This window comes from Arachis ipaensis, chromosome B06 (genome assembly GCF_000816755.2).
Source record: "Arachis ipaensis cultivar K30076 chromosome B06, Araip1.1, whole genome shotgun sequence".
NCBI classification, from domain to species: domain Eukaryota; kingdom Viridiplantae; phylum Streptophyta; class Magnoliopsida; order Fabales; family Fabaceae; genus Arachis; species Arachis ipaensis.
In genome coordinates, this window is record NC_029790.2 from 67,835,238 (window position 1) to 67,851,460 (window position 16,223).

The window sequence follows — 16,223 nt, forward strand, 5'->3', positions numbered from 1 at the left end:
ACACCATATTTGAGGAGGAGTGTCTCTAGTTGCTTGTTGCAAAAGTGAGTTCCCCCATCAGTTATAAGAGCTCTTGGAACCCCAAACCGGCTAAATATGTTCTTCCTCAAGAAGTTGATCACCACTTTGTTCTCATTTGTTGATGTTGCTATGGTGTCTGCCCATTTGAACACATAGTCCAGACCTACTAGTATGTAATTGTTTGAGTATGAGGGTGGAAAGGATCCCATGAAATCAATCCCCCAAACATCAAACAATTCTAACTCCATGATGAATCTTTGTGGCATCTCTTTCTTTTTGGGTAGGTTGCCAGCTCTTTGACACTCATTGCACCTTGTTATAAACTCCTTTGCATCTTTGAATATAGTAAGCCAAAATAATCCACACTGCAACACTTTGGCTGCTGTCATTTCTCTACTAAAATGTCCTCCATAGATAAATCCATGGCAATGCCAAAGGACCTCTTGTCCTTCCTCATGAGAGATGCATCTTTTTAGAATCCCATCAGCACATTTCTTGAAGAGGTAAGGCTCATCCTAAATGTAATGTTTGGCAACATTGATGAGCTTCCTACTCAAGTGCTTGTTGATATTGGAAAGTAACTCTCTAATGGCCTTGAAGTTGGCTATGTCTGCAAACCATGGAGCCTCTTGAATCATCGTCAATTGCTCATCTGGGAAGCTCTCATTTACACCAGGGTTGTGTGCTTCATCCCCCCATGTGGGATTCTTGATAGGTGGTCAGCCACCTTATTCTTTGCTACACTTCTATCATTGATTTCAATGTTGAATTCTTGGAACAATAGGATCTATCTGATCAATCTAGGCTTGAACTCTTGCTTGGTTAAGAAGTATTTAACAATTTTATAATCAGTAAACAAAATGACTTTAGAACCAATGAGGTAAGATCTAAATTTATCAAATGCAAAGACTATAGCAAGGAGTTCTTTTTCTACGGTGGTGTAGTTTCTTTGGGCTTCATTAAGAACCTTGCTAGTATAATAGATGACATGCACAAGCTTGTCTCTCCTTTGTCCCAAGACAGCACCAATAGTAAAATTTGATGCATCACACATCAATTCAAAAGGTAAGTCCCAGCTAGGTGGTGCTATAATAGGTGCAGAGGAGAGCTTGCTTTTAAGCTCATCAAAAGCTTGCATACATTCTCTATCAAAGATGAATGGTACATTAAAGACAAGCAAGTTGCTTAAAATTTTGGCAATTTTTGAAAAGTCTCTAATGAACCTTCTATAGAACCCAGCATGCCCTAAGAAACTCCTAATTGCAAGGTAGGGGTAATTTTTCAATCACTTCCACCTTGGCTCTATCTACCTCTATGCCTTTTTTAGAGATTTTGTGGCCAAGGACTACCCCTTCGATAACCATAAAATGACACTTTTCTGAGTTCAAAACTAGGTTAGTCTCCTGGCATCTCTTGAGCACCAAGGCAAGATGGTGTAAGCAATTAGGGAAGGAGTCACTGATAAACCCCGTTTTTAGGGTTTGTCATTGATGAGCGAATAATTTATACGTTTTTTGGCATTGTTTTTACATAGTTTTTAGTATGATTTAGTTAGTTTTTAGTATATTTTTATTATTTTTTAAATAAAAATCACATTTCTAGACTTTACTATGAGTTTGTGTGTTTTTCTGTGATTTCAGGTAATATCTGGCTGAAATTGAGGGACTTGAGCAAAAATCTGATTCAGAGGTTGAAGAAGGACTACAGATGCTGTTGGATTCTAACCTCCCTGCACTCGAAGTGGATTTTCTGGAGCTACAGAAACCCAATTGGCAGGCTCTCAATTACGTTGGAAAGTCTTAACCTTGTCTGTGGTATTTCGAGTAGGATCTGGGATGGGATGACTGTGACGAGCTTCAAACTCGTGACTATAGGGCGTAGTGACAGACGCAAAAGGATTGTAAATCCTATTCCTACACGATCGAGAACCAACAGCTGATTAGCCATGCGGGAAACTGTAGAGGACCATTTTCACTGAGAGGACAGGAAGTAGCCATTGACAACGGTGACACCCAACATACAGCTTGCCATAGAAAGGAGTATGAAGGATTGGATGAAGGCAGTAGGAAAGCAGAGATTCAAAAGGAATAACGCACCTCCATATGCTTATCTGAAATTCTCACCAATGAATTACATAAGTATCTCTATCTTTATTTTATGTTTATTTATCTTTTAAATTAATAAAACTCTATAACCATTTGAATCCGCCTAACTGAGATTTACAAGGTGACCATAGCTTGCTTCAAGCCGACAATCTCCGTGGGATCGAGCCTTACTCACGTAAGGTTTATTACTTGGACGACCCAGTGCACTTGCTGGTTTGTTGTGCGAAGTTGTGAAGAAGAAGTGAGATTATAAATGTGCGTACCAAGTTTTTGGCACCGTATTGGAGAGTGAATAATCACGATTTCGTGCACCAGTCATGTATGGAATTTAAGGGTTTTATCAATGATCTTCCACACTTATTCATATAAAACTACATGATTTTGTGTTCCTTTCCCCATTTTGCCTCATAGATGAAAATATGCTTCTTTTTTCATCAAAATTGATATATATTAATCCCCCTCTATTACCATTCGATACCTTGATCCGTTTGTTAAGTGGTTTCAGAAGTTACAAGGCAAAAATGGCTAAGAGGAATGAAGGAAGCATGCATGAATGGAAAGAACATGGAATAAATTAAAGATTTGAAGTTTGGACATGTACGCGCACGTGCACCTTGCGCGTACGCGTGGATGCATACACCCAGAGGCAGCGCAGTGGAGCCGAGTGAGGAGCCGGCGCGCTTATATGGCTGGGCCATATTTCCTATGACGCTCGCGCACACCATACGCTTGCGCGCAAATCGCAAAGGACCCTAGGGGCACGTACGCGTACAGTGCGCGTACGCGCCGATGTGCGCACGTGATTTTTTAAAAAGAAAACGTGCCCAGCAATTTCAAGGGTCCCAGGCCCTGCTTTGGAGCAGAATTTTGGGAGGAAAAATCTTAAGAAGACCAAAGATTAGGAGTGTTAGGAAAATTAGTCATAATTCTAGATATTTTAGGGAGTTAGTTAAATTTTATTTTTAGAGAGAGAAACTCCAACTTCTCTCTAGAATTTTACTTCCTCCATTGCAAGTTTCCTTTGATTTCTTGGTGAGATCTATTGCTAATTCACTTTTGTTCTAATACATGTTGCAGATCCACTCTTTTCCTACTCTTAATTGATGTTCTTTTAATTCAATTTCTTAGATCTAGATTTGTTTGACTTTGTTACTTTGAATTTGGATTAATGAATTGTGGAATTTCATTCAATGTTGATGATTGTTTGGATTAGATAGCTTTAATTCAATTTTCTTCTCTTAATTACATCATGTCTTCTATGATTGCCTACCAATTGTTTGTGATAATGACAACCCTAGCTATGGAGTAGATTGAGTTATTGGAGACACTTAAATAGTGGATATCAATTGTGGATTATGAATTGAGAATTGCTAATTGACTTGGAGTGTACTAAAGCTAGACTTCCCTAGGGTGAGACTAGGACTTGTGACTCAAGTTAGTTACTCTCACTTGACTTTTCTCCATTGTTAAGGGGTTAACTAAGTGAAGCAACAATCAATTCTTATCATAATTGAAGGAAGCTATAATGATGGAACTTCCAATACTTACCCTTAACCAAGGCCTTTATCTCAATTAATTGTTGTTTGCTTTTATTAGCTTGAATTCTTGTACCAACTCTCAAAACCACAAAAGATTTCCTAAGTTGTGCATTCTAAGGCAATTCCTAGGGAGAACGACCCGGGATCAACACTCTTGGTCATAGATTTTAGAATTTTTTGATGTGATATTTGCGTGTTGGTTAGACTATACTCACGATTTAATTCATCACTAATTTCTAACCGGCATAAGAATATTCGGTTCATCAAAGTGGTGCCGTTGCCGCGGATTTGCTTATGTGTGCCATTCTATTGGTTAGTGTGAATATGTTAATATGTGAATACTTGCATCTCTCTTTTAATTGATTGTTTATTTGTTTGATTGTTAGTTGGGATTAGTCTTTGCTTAGATACCAATTGATGTCATGAGCTTCTTATCTCCTTCATTGTATGACGCGTTCACTACCAAATCCGAGCTTCATATTAGGCAAGCTCGGAGGCGGTTAGCCTTTGAGGAAGGTGAAAAGGTTCTTACCAGTTCACCAACTATATCATCGTCATCCAACGAAGGCACTAATTACTCTTCCATTGATACTACTAGTAGTTCTTTTTTTTATCTAGATTTTGACAACATGGCCGCTCCAAGGAGAGTAACTCTCAAGGAAGCGGGTGCACCAGATTTTGTTCTCCAACCTCTCCATGTACTTCATCCCAATTTGAATGCAAACTTTGAACTTAAGACCGCTCTCATAAATCTTCTACCAAAGTTCCATGGACTTCCCACACAAGATCCAATTAGACACCTCAAGGACTTTCATGGTGTGTGCTCAACTACTACGCGAGAAGGATCCGATGAAGTGGCTATATGGTTGTTTGCATTCCCTTTCTCTCTTGAGGAAAGAGCCAAGGAGTGGTTCTATACCTTACTTAGTGATGTTGTGTCCGATTGGGACTTGCTTAGAAGAGAATTCCTTGATAAATTCATGCCCGTGAAAATGACGGACAAGCTAAGGAAGGAGATCTCATGTATTGTACAAGGCGAGATGGAAACTTTATATGAATATTGGGAGCGATTCCGCAAACTTCTTGACTTATGTCCTAACCACATGATTGACACTCAAGTATTGCTTAGCTATGTGTGCCAAGGCATAAGGGAGTAAGACAAGAATTTGTTGGATGCTTCGAGCAATGGTTCTTTGTCAAAGTATAGGACGACGGAGGAGGCATGGCAACTCATCATTGACTTGGACGAGTCCACTCAACATGCTAGACAGAGAGTCAACCGCCCAAAGGCCGTGAATGAAGTTTCTTCTAGTGGTGAGACCGCTACCCTTACTAAGACCTTGTGTGAGATGACAAGCCTTCTAAAGCAACTCCAAGTGAATCAACAACAACCTCCATCCTAACAACACCCACCTTATCCTCAAAACCAACAATGTCAGCAATTGGTCCCCCAAAAAGTGTGTGGCATTTGCTCATGCTACTCCCACTACATGGATGAATGTCCAAATCTCCAAGAAAATAATACCCTAGCGGCTACCCAAAACTTTTATGATCGCTCCTACTATAAACGAGCTAATCAAGGATACCATCCACAATGGAGCAATTACAACCAAGGGTACCCCCAACAAGGAGGCAACTATAACAAAGGGAGTAACAACTCTAATCAAGGATGGAGGGATAACTCCAACCAAAGTTGGTGGGACAATTATCAACAAGGCGGAAAGGACATTGGAGGCAACCAAAGGTGGAACAACAACACTCCACAAAACTGCTATTCACAAAACCCTTCAAACCAACAACCAAACCAAGAAAGGAATTATCAAACCAACATACCACCTCATAGACAACCACTTCCACCCAACCAACCCCAAGCACCGCAAATCACCTATCTTTCCACTTCTCCAAATCAAGATGACACACTCCGATCCATACTCCAAGGGCAAAAAGAACTCCAAAACACACTCAACTCAAGTCTTAATGGTCTCACTTCCACCCTCTAAGCTCTCATTGCTCGCATGGAGCCACCTTCTACTTCCACTTCTCAAGCTTCAACCTCTAGTGCCATACCTTCTGAACCTCTACCTAACCCCAAGGGTGGCATCAACGCCGTAACCTTGAGGTCCGGGAGTCAATTGAAAGAGAGGGACTCAAGGAAACCTAGCCCATTGATAGTTTCTCAAGAAGAAGATGAAGTTGAGATAGAAGAAATAGAAGAGGAGGAGGAAGAACATGTGATAGTTGAAGATGAAGACCCTCAACCAAGGAGTGAAGCCCCTAGAAAGGAGCAAGTCTTAGAGGAAGTGGTTCAACCAATCCCATTTCCTACAATGGCAAGAAAGGCTAAGAAGCATGTAGAACTTGACCCAAAAATGGTAGAGATGTTTAAGAAAGTAGAGGTGACTATCCCCCTCTTTGATGCTATACATCAAGTGCCTAAATATGCAAAATTTCTTAAAGACTTGTGTATGAACAAAGATAGAATTCATGAGTTGAAAACCATTCCATTGGGGAGTTCCATTTCGGCTTTAATGGGGGCCATTCCGAAAAAGTGTGTTAATCCGGGTCCTTGCTTAGTCTCTTGTGTCATTGATGGAGTCCAATTCATTGATTGTATGTGTGACCTTGGTGCATGCGTTAACATTATACCTCTTTCCATTTATCATCTATTGAAGCTCCCACCGTTGAAGCGGTAGGCGGCTAGGTTTGTCTTGGCAGACAAAAGCATAATAACCGTGACGGGTATTGCGGAAGATGTGTTGGTCAACATAAAGGGTTTGATATTTCCAATTAATTTCCATATCATTGAGATGCCACCAAGTGAATCCAAAAGGGCATCATCCATCCTACTTGGGAGGCCGTTTTTGAGGACCTCTAGATTCAAGATGGATGCCCATCCGGAAACCTACTCATTTGAGATAGATGGGAGAGTTGTAAGTTTTAGCCTAGAAGAAGCAATGAGGCACCCACCGGAGAACCATTCCATATTCCGATGTGATCTAATTGACAACATTGTGGCCGAAGTGCATTATGCAAAGCTAGAAGAAAAACATATGGTTGAAGAAGATAGTGAAGATCCAAGTGAAGAAGTTCAAGTGACAAGCCAAGAGCAAAAGCTAGAATTGAAGCCACTACCACCCCACCTAAAGTACTCATACCTTGATGAAGCCCACAAGTTCCCGGTGATCATAGCAATGGAACTAAATCCTCAACAAGAAGAGAAGTTGCTATGTGTTTTGAGGAAGAACAAAAGGCCAATAGGGTGGAGCTTGGTGGATCTAGTAGGGATAAGTCCCCAAGTGTGTGAGTACTGGATCTTTTTAGAAGAAGAAGCTAGACCCGTGCGACAACCTCAAAGGTGATTGAATCCCACCATTTTGGAGGTTGTCAAGAAAGAGGTAACCCGGTTACTTGAGGCGGACATCATCTACCCCATTTCGGATAGTGAATGGGTGAGTCCCGTTCAATTCGTGCCAAAGAAGTCCGGGGTAACCACAATCAAAAATGAAAGCGGGGAGCTCATAGCAACACGGGTGCAAAACTCTTGGCGAGTATGTATAGACTACTGAAGGTTGAACTCAGCCACTAGAAAACATCATTTTCCACTTCCGTTTATCGATCAGATGCTCGATCAATTATCCAGTAAATCCCATTATTGCTTTCTAGATGGCTATTCGGGGTACTTCCAAATACACATTGCTCTAGAGGACCAAGAAAAAATAACATTTACTTGCCCTTTTGGAACTTATGCCTACAAGCGTATGCCATTCGGCTTATGCAATGCACCGGCAACTTTCCAAAGGTGCATGATGAGCATATTTGCGGATTTTCTAGAGCAATGCATGGAGGTATTCATGGATGACTTCATGGTATATGGTGTTTCTTTTAATCATTGCTTGGATAGCCTTGAAAAAGTTTTGGAAAGATGTACTAAAACCAACTTTGTCTTGAATTTTGAGAAGTGTCATTTCATGGCCAAGCAAGCCATTGTTTTAGGATATATTGTTTCCAAAGATGGTATTTTCATAGATTCGGCAAAGATTAATGTTATGTCTAGCTTGCCTTATCCCTCTTCCGAGAGGGAAGTCCGTTCTTTCTTTGGACATGCAGGATTTTATCAAAGATTCATAAAGGACTTTAGTAAGGTAGCACTGCCTCTATCAAGGTTGTTGCAAAATGACATTGAGTTTGATTTAAGCAAGGAATGCATGGAGGCTTTTGACAAGCTCAAGGTAGCATTGACCCAAGCTCCCATTGTGCGAGGGCCGGATTGGAGTCGGCCATTCGAAATAATGTGTGATGCCTCAAATTTTGCCGTGGGAGCTGCGATAGAACAACGCGAAGGTAAGAATCCATATGTCATAGCCTATGCATAAAAAACAATAGATGGAGCTCAATCCAACTACACTACCACCGAAAAAGAACTTTTGGCCATTGTCTTTGCCTTGGACAAGTTCCGAGCATATCTACTTGGTTAAAAGGTGGTAGTGTACTCGAATCATGCGGCGTTAAAGTATTTGTTGGCTACGAAGGAATCCAAACCGCGATTGATTAGATGGGTTTTATCGTTGCAAGAATTTGACTTGGAAATTAAGGATAGGAGTGGTACGCAAAACCTAGTGGCGGACCACTTAAGTCGCCTTGAACACACAAAAGGCGATACCACTCTTATTAATGATTCTTTTCCCTTTGAGGGCTTGCATGCAATCTCAGAAACCATTCCTTGGTATGCACCAATCGCCAATTACTTAGTATCTCGCTCCTTCCCTCCTAATCTCTCCAAAGATTAAAGGGATAAGCTAAAAAGCGAATCTAAATACTATGTGTGGGATGACCCATACCTTTGGAGATGTGGGGCGGATCAAGTAATTTGGAGGTGCATTCCACAAACTGAATTCCACTCAATCTTGGAAGCTTGCCACTCCTCCGAAGGAGGAGGCCATTTTGGACCTCAAAGAACGGCAAGAAAAATCCTAGATTGTGAATTTTGGTGGCCAACTCTTTTAAAGGACTTTTCTTATTTTTGTAAATCCTGTTCTCAATGAATTAGATTTGGTAATATCTCCAAGAAGGATGAAATCCCCCAACAAACCATACTATTTTGTGAGATTTTTGATGTGTGGGGAATCGACTTCATGGGGCCATTCCCAAATTCTAATGGTTTTCTCTACATTCTACTTGTCGTTGATTATGTGTCCAAATGGGTGGAAGCGATACCCACCCGGACGGATGATGCTAATGTGGTCCTTTCTTTTATGAGAAACAATATCCTTTGTAGATTTGGGTCACCACGAGCAATCGTGAGCGACCAAGGGTCACATTTTTGCAACAAAAGAATGGAAGCGCTAATGAGGAAATATAGCATGTTGCACAAAGTAGCCATGGCATATCACCCACAAACAAACAGCCAAGCTGAGGTTTCCAATCGGGAGATTAAACGCCTCTTGGAAAGGATTGTGAAACCCAATAGGAAAGATTGGAGTGCTAACTTGATGAGCGGATAATTTATACGCTTTTTGACATTGTTTTTAGTATGTTTTTAGTAGGATCTAGTTACTTTTAGGGATGTTTTTAATAGATTTTGTGTTAAATTCACATTTCTGGACTTTACTATGAGTTTGTGTGGTTTTCTGTGATTTCAGGTATTTTCTGGCTGAAATTGAGGGACTTGAGCAGAAATCAGATTCAGAGGTTGAAAAAGGACTGCTGATGCTGTTGGATTCTGACCTCCCTGCACTCAAAGTGGATTTTCTGGAGCTACATAACTCGAAATGGCGCGCTTCCAATTGCGTTGGAAAGTAGACATCCAGGGCTTTCCAGCAATATATAATAGTTCATACTTTGGCCAAGAATTGACGACGTAAACTGGCGTTCAACGCCAGTTTTCTACCCAAATCTGGCATCCAGCGCCAGAAAAGGATCCAAAACCAGAGTTGAACGCCCAAACTGGCACAAAAACTGGCGTTCAACTCCACAATTGGCCTCTGCACGTGCAACACTTAAGCTCAGCCCAAACACACACCAAGTGGGCCCCGGAAGTGGATTTATACATCAAATACTTACTCATGTAAACCATAGTAGCTAGTTTATTATAAATAGGACCTCTTACTATTGTATTAGGCATCTTTGGATTACCTTATGATCCTTTGATCACGTTTTAGGGGGCTGGCCATCTCGGCCATGCCTGGACCTTCACTTATGTATTTTTAACGGTAGAGTTTCTACACTCCATAGATTAAGGTGTGAAGCTCTGCTGTTCCTCAAAGATTAATGCAAAGTACTACTGTTTTCTATTCAATTCATCTTATTTCGCTTCTAAGATATCCATTCCGAAAAAAAAAAATGTTTTCAAAAATATTATTTTTCTTCAGAATTTTTAAGAATGAATTCTGGTATTTCATGAAGCATGTTGAAGCCTATCTGGCTGTAAAGCCATACCCAAACTACTTTGGGATTGGCATTCAACTAATCACTCCAGTCCATGTAATTATATGCTAAAGCTTGGCTGGCTATTAAGCCATGCCTGACCCTTTGATTGGAGCTTTAAGACTAACATGGCGAGATTCCTGGAATTCATATTAAAAATTTTGAAGTCCTTATTTTTGTTTTTCAAATAATTTTCGAAAAAAAAATACAAAAAAAATTAGAAAATCATAAAAATCAAAAATATTTTGTGTTTCTTGTTTGAGTCTTGAGTCATGTTATAAGTTTGGTGTCAATTGCATGTGCATCTTGCATTTTTTGAAAATTTCATGCATTCATAGTGTTCTTCATGATCTTCAAGTTGTTCTTTGTCAGTCTTCTTGTTTGATCTTGATGTTTTCCTTGTTTTGTGTCTTTTCTTGTTTTACATGTACATTTTTTATTTACTAGAGTCTAAACATGAAAGATTTCTAAGTTTGGTGTCTTGCATGTTTTCTTTGCATTAAAAAATCTTTTCAAAAATATGTTCTTGATGTTCATCATGATATTCACGGTGTTCTTGGTGTTCATCCTGACATTCATAGCATTCTTGCACACATTCATAGTTTTGATCTAAAATTGCCATGCATTGCATTATTTTTCTTGTTTTTCTCTCTCATCATAAAAATTCAAAAATCAAAAAAAATATCTTTCCCTTTTTCTCTCATCAAATTCGAAAATTTGGATTGACTTTTTCAAAAATTTTTAAAATCAAGTTGTTTCTTGTGAGTCAAATCAAATTTTCAATTTGAAAATCTTATCTTTTTCAAAATCTTTTTCAAAAAAAATCAAATCTTTTTCAAAATTATTAGTTATTTCCGAAAATTCCAAAAATATTTTTCAAAAATCTTTTTCTTATTTTTATATAAAATTTTCGAAAATAACTAATCAATTAATGTTTTGATTCAAAAATTTCAAGTTTGTTACTTGCTTGTTAAGAAAGATTCAAACTTTGAGTTCTAGAATCATATCTTGTGATTTCTTGTGAATCAAGTCATTAATTGTGATTTTAAAAATCAAATCTTTTTCAAAAACTAATTTCTATCATATCTTTTAAAAAATATCTTCTTATCTTATCTTTTTCAAAAATATCTTTTCAAAATATCTTTTCTAACTTCCTAACTTCTTATCTTTTCAAAATTGGTTTTCAAAATTTGTTTCAACTAACTAACTAACTTTTTGTTTATTTCTTAACTTTTTCAAAACCACCTAACTAATTCTCTCTTTCTAATTTTTGAAAATATATTCCCTCTTTTTCAAAATTTCTTTTTAATTAACTAATTATTTTTAATTTTTATTTTTTATTTCAAAAAAATTTTCGAAAAAAAATACTAAACATTTTTCAAAAACTATTTTCAAAAATCACTAACTCTTTTTCAAAATAATTTTCGAAAAATTTCCCTCCCCCATCTTACTCTATTTATTCATTCATACCTTAACATCTCATCTCACATCTCTAGCCTCCTCACAGTTGTGTTTCTTCCATTATATTACATTCTTTGTCTCCCCCTCTTCTTGGAACGAAAAGCATCTCCATTCGCTTATCTGAAATTCCTACCAATGATTTACATAAGTACCTCCATCCCTATTCTATTATTTATTATTCAAAAACATCATTATCAATTTATATTTGCCCGACTGAGATTTACAAGGTGACCATAGTTTGCTTCATAACAACAATCTCCGTAGGATTCGACCCTAACTCACGTAAGGTATTACTTGGACGACCCAGTGCACTTGCTGGTTAGTTGTATCGAAGTTGTGAACCAGATTCTGACCTCCCTGCACTCAAAGTGGATTTTCTGGAGCTACAGAATTCGAAATGGCGCGCTTCCAATTGCGTTGGACAGTAGACATCCAGGGCTTTCCAGCAATATATAATAGTCCATACTTTGGCCAAGAATTGACGACGTAAACTGGCGTTCAACGCCAGCCTTCTGCCCAAATCCGGCGTCCAGCGCCAGAAAAGGATCCAAAACCAGAGTTGAACGCCCAAACTGGCACAGAAACTGGCATTCAACTTCACAAATGGCCTCTGCACGTGCAACACTTAAGCTCAGCCCAAACACACACCAAGTGGGCCCCGAAAGTGGATTGATACATCAAATACTTACTCATGTAAACCCTAGTAGCTAGTTTATTATAAATAGGACCTCTTACTATTGTATTAGGCATCCTGGATGGTATTCTGATCCTGTGATCACGTTTAGGGGGCTGGCCATCTCGGCCATGCCTGGACCTTCACTTATGTATTTTCATACGGTAGAATTTCTACACTCCATAGATTAAGGTGTGAAGCTCTGCCGTACCAAGTTGCTCACGTTGCCAGGGATTGTTCGAGCCTGGACATCACAATTTCGTGCACCAAGTTTTTGGCGCCGTTGCCGGGGATTGTTCGAGTTTGGACAACTGACGGTTCATCTTGTTGCTCAGATTAGGTAATTTTCTTTTTGTTTTCTTTTCAAAAATTTTTCAAAAAAAATATTTCTAAAATATTCTCATCTGTTTTCGAAAATAATATAAAATGTTTTCAAAAATTTTATTCAAAAATTTTTAAGAATGAATTCTAGTGTTTCATGAAGAACGTTGAAGCCTGGCTGGCTGTAAAGCCATGTCCTATTCCTTTGGGAATGAGTATGTCAGGCGTGTCATGTCAGAATTACATGCTGAAGCTTGGCTGGCCATTGGCCATGTCTAGTGTTTTGGACCGGAGCTTTCATTGAAAGCTTGGCTGGCTAGTGAGCCATGTCTAATTCCTGGAGTGAAGCTTTAGACTAACATGGCAAGATTCCTGGAATTCATATTAAAAATTTTGGAATCCTTATTTTTCTTTCCTTCTAAATAATTTTCGAAAAATATAAAATAAAAATCCAAAAAAATTAGAAAATCATAAAAATCAAAAAAATATTTTGTGTTTCTTGTTTGAGTCTTGAGTCATATCATAAGTTTGGTGTCAATTGCATGTGCATCTTGCATTTTTCGAAAATTTCATGCATTCATAGTGTTCTTCATGATCTTCAAGTTGTTCTTGGTAAGTCTTCTTTTTTGATCTTGATGTTTTCATGTTTTGTGTCTTTTCTTGTTTTTCATATGCATTCTTGAATTCTTAGTGTCTAAGCATTAAAGAATTCTAAGTTTGGTGTCTTGCATGTTTTCTTTGCAATAAAAGTTTTTCAAAATTGTGTCTATGATGTTCAACTTGACATTCATAGTGTTCTTGGTGTTCATCTTGACATTCATAGCATTCTTGCATGCATCACATGTTTTGATCTAAAAAAAATTTCATGCATTGCATCTTTTTAGTGTTTTTCTCTAGCATCATAAAAATTCAAAAATCAAAAAAATATCTTTCCCCTTTTCTCTCATCAAATTCGAAAATTTGAGTTGACTTTTTCAAAAATTTTAAAATCAAGTTGTTTCTTATGAGTCAAATCAAATTTTCAATTTGAAAATCTTATCTTTTTCAGCATCCTGGATATATTCTATGATGGTCTGTCTGAGTTATCTAAGATGTCATTGGACACTTCTGCAGGTGGATCCATTCACCTAAAGAAAACGCCTGCAGAAGCTCAAGAACTCATTGACATGGTTGCTAATAACCAGTTCATGTACACTTCTGAAAGGAATCCTGTGAGTAATGGGACGCCTATGAAGAAGGGAGTTCTTGAAGTTGATACTCTGAATGTCATATTGGCTCAGAATAAAATATTGACTCAGCAAGTCAATATGATCTCTCAGAGTCTGCATGGAATGCAAGCTGCATCCAACAGTACTCAAGAGGCTTCTCATGAAGAAGAAGCTTATGATCCTGAGAACCCTGCAATAGCAGAGGTGAATTACTTAGGTGAACCTTATGGAAACACCGATAACTCATCATGGAGAAATCATCCAAATTTCTCTTGGACAGATCAAAAGCCTCAACAAGGCTTTAATAATGGTGGAAAAAATAGGTTTAGCAACAGCAAACCTTTTCCATCATCCACTCAGCAACAGACAGAGAATTCTGAACAAAATACTTCTAATCTGGCAAACTTAGTCTCTGATCTGTCTAAGGCCACTGTAAGTTTCATGAATGAAACAAGATCTTCCATTAGAAATTTGGAAGCACAAGTGGGCCAGCTGAGTAAGAGGATCACTGAAATCCCTCCTAGTACTCTCCCAAGCAATACAGAAGAGAACCCAAAAGGAGAGTGCAAGGCCATTGACATAAGCACCATGGCCGAACCTACAAGGGGAGTGGAGGACGTGAATCCCAAGGAGGAAGACCTCCTGGGACGTCCAGTGATCAATAAGGAGCTTTCCTCTAAGGAACCAAAGGACTCTGAGGCTCATCTAGAGACCATAGAGATTCCATTGAACCTCCTTATGCCCTTCATAAGCTCTGATGAGTATTCCTCTTCTGAAGAGAATGAGGATGTTACTGAAGAGCAAACTGCCAAGTTTCTTGGTGCAATCATGAAGCTGAATGCCAAATTATTTGGAATTAATACTTGGGAAGTTGAACCTCCCTTGTTCATCAATGAACTAAGTGATCTGGATCAACTGACATTGCCTCAGAAGAGACAGGATCCTGGAAAGTTCATAATATCATGTACCATAGGCACCATGATCTTTAAGGCCCTGTGTGACCTTGGTTCAGGAATAAACCTCATGCCCCTCTCTGTAATAGAGAAACTGGGAATCTATGGGGTGCAAGCTACTAAAATCTCATTAGAGATGGCAGACAATTCAAGAAAACAGGCCATGATCATGTGGATTCACAAAATAAATATAAAAATTGAAAACGGAATAAAAAACAGCAGAAGAAAAATCAAACCCTGGAGAAGCATCTGCCTGGCGTTCAAACGCCAGAACAGAGCATGGTTCTGGCGCTGAACGCCCAAAATGGGCAACTGGCGCTGAACGCCCAGAACAAGCATGGTTCTGGCGTTCAACACCAGAAATGGCAACAAATGGGCGTTGAACGCCCAAAATGGGCACCAACCTGGCGCTAAACGCCCAGAGTTATGTGCAAGGGCATTTTGCATGCTTAAATTGGTGCAGGGATGTAAATTCCTTGATACCTCAAGATCTGTGGACCCCACAGGATCATCTCAGGATCTGTGGACCCACAGGATCATCTCAGGATCTGTGAATCTCACAGGATTCCCACCCACCACTCACATCCACCACTCACATCCATACACACATCCCTCCATCTCCTCCATATCTTCTTCTTCTTCTATTCCTTCTTCTTTTGCTCAAGGGCGAGCAACATTCTAAGTTTGGTGTGGTAAAAAGCATAGCTTTTTTTGTTTTTACCATAACCATTGATGGCACCTAAGGCCAGAGAAACCTCTAGAAAGAGGAAAGGGAAGACAAAAGCTTCCACCAAGGGTCTATAGCTCAGTGGTAGAACATTTGACTGCAAATCAAGAGATCCCTGAGATACCTCAGGGGATACATTTTCTTCCACACAATTATTGGATGCAACTAAGGGTGGAAAATCAAGAGCACTCCATCATGCTTCATGAAATAAGAGAAGATCAAAAAGCAATGAGGGAGGAGCAACAAAGACAAGGAAGAGACATAGAAGAGCTCAAGGACATCATTGGTTCCTCAAGAAGGAAATGCCACCATCACTAAGGTGGATTCATTCCTTGTTCTTATTTCTTCTGTTTTTCGTTTTCTATGATATGTGCTTATCTATGTTTGTGTCTTCATTACATGATCATCAATAGTAGTAACTATGTCTTAAAGTTATGAAAGTCCTATGAATCCATCACCTCTCTTAAAAAAAAACGTTTTAAATCAAAAAGAACAAGAAATACATGAGTTTCGAATTTATCCTTGAACTTAGCTTAATTATATTGATGTGGTGACAATGCTTCTTGTTATATCTTTTGAATTTGTTGTTTAAGACTGTTAAATGTGTTGGCTCTTAAAAGAATGATGAACATGAGACATGTTATTGAGAATCTGAAAAATCATAAAAATGATTCTTGAAGAAAGAAAAAGCAGCAAAGAACAAAGCTTGCAGAAAAAAAAAAAAAAAAGAGAAAGAAAAAAGAGAAAGCAAGCAGAAAAAGCCAAAGCTCTTAAAACCAAAAGGCAAGAGCAA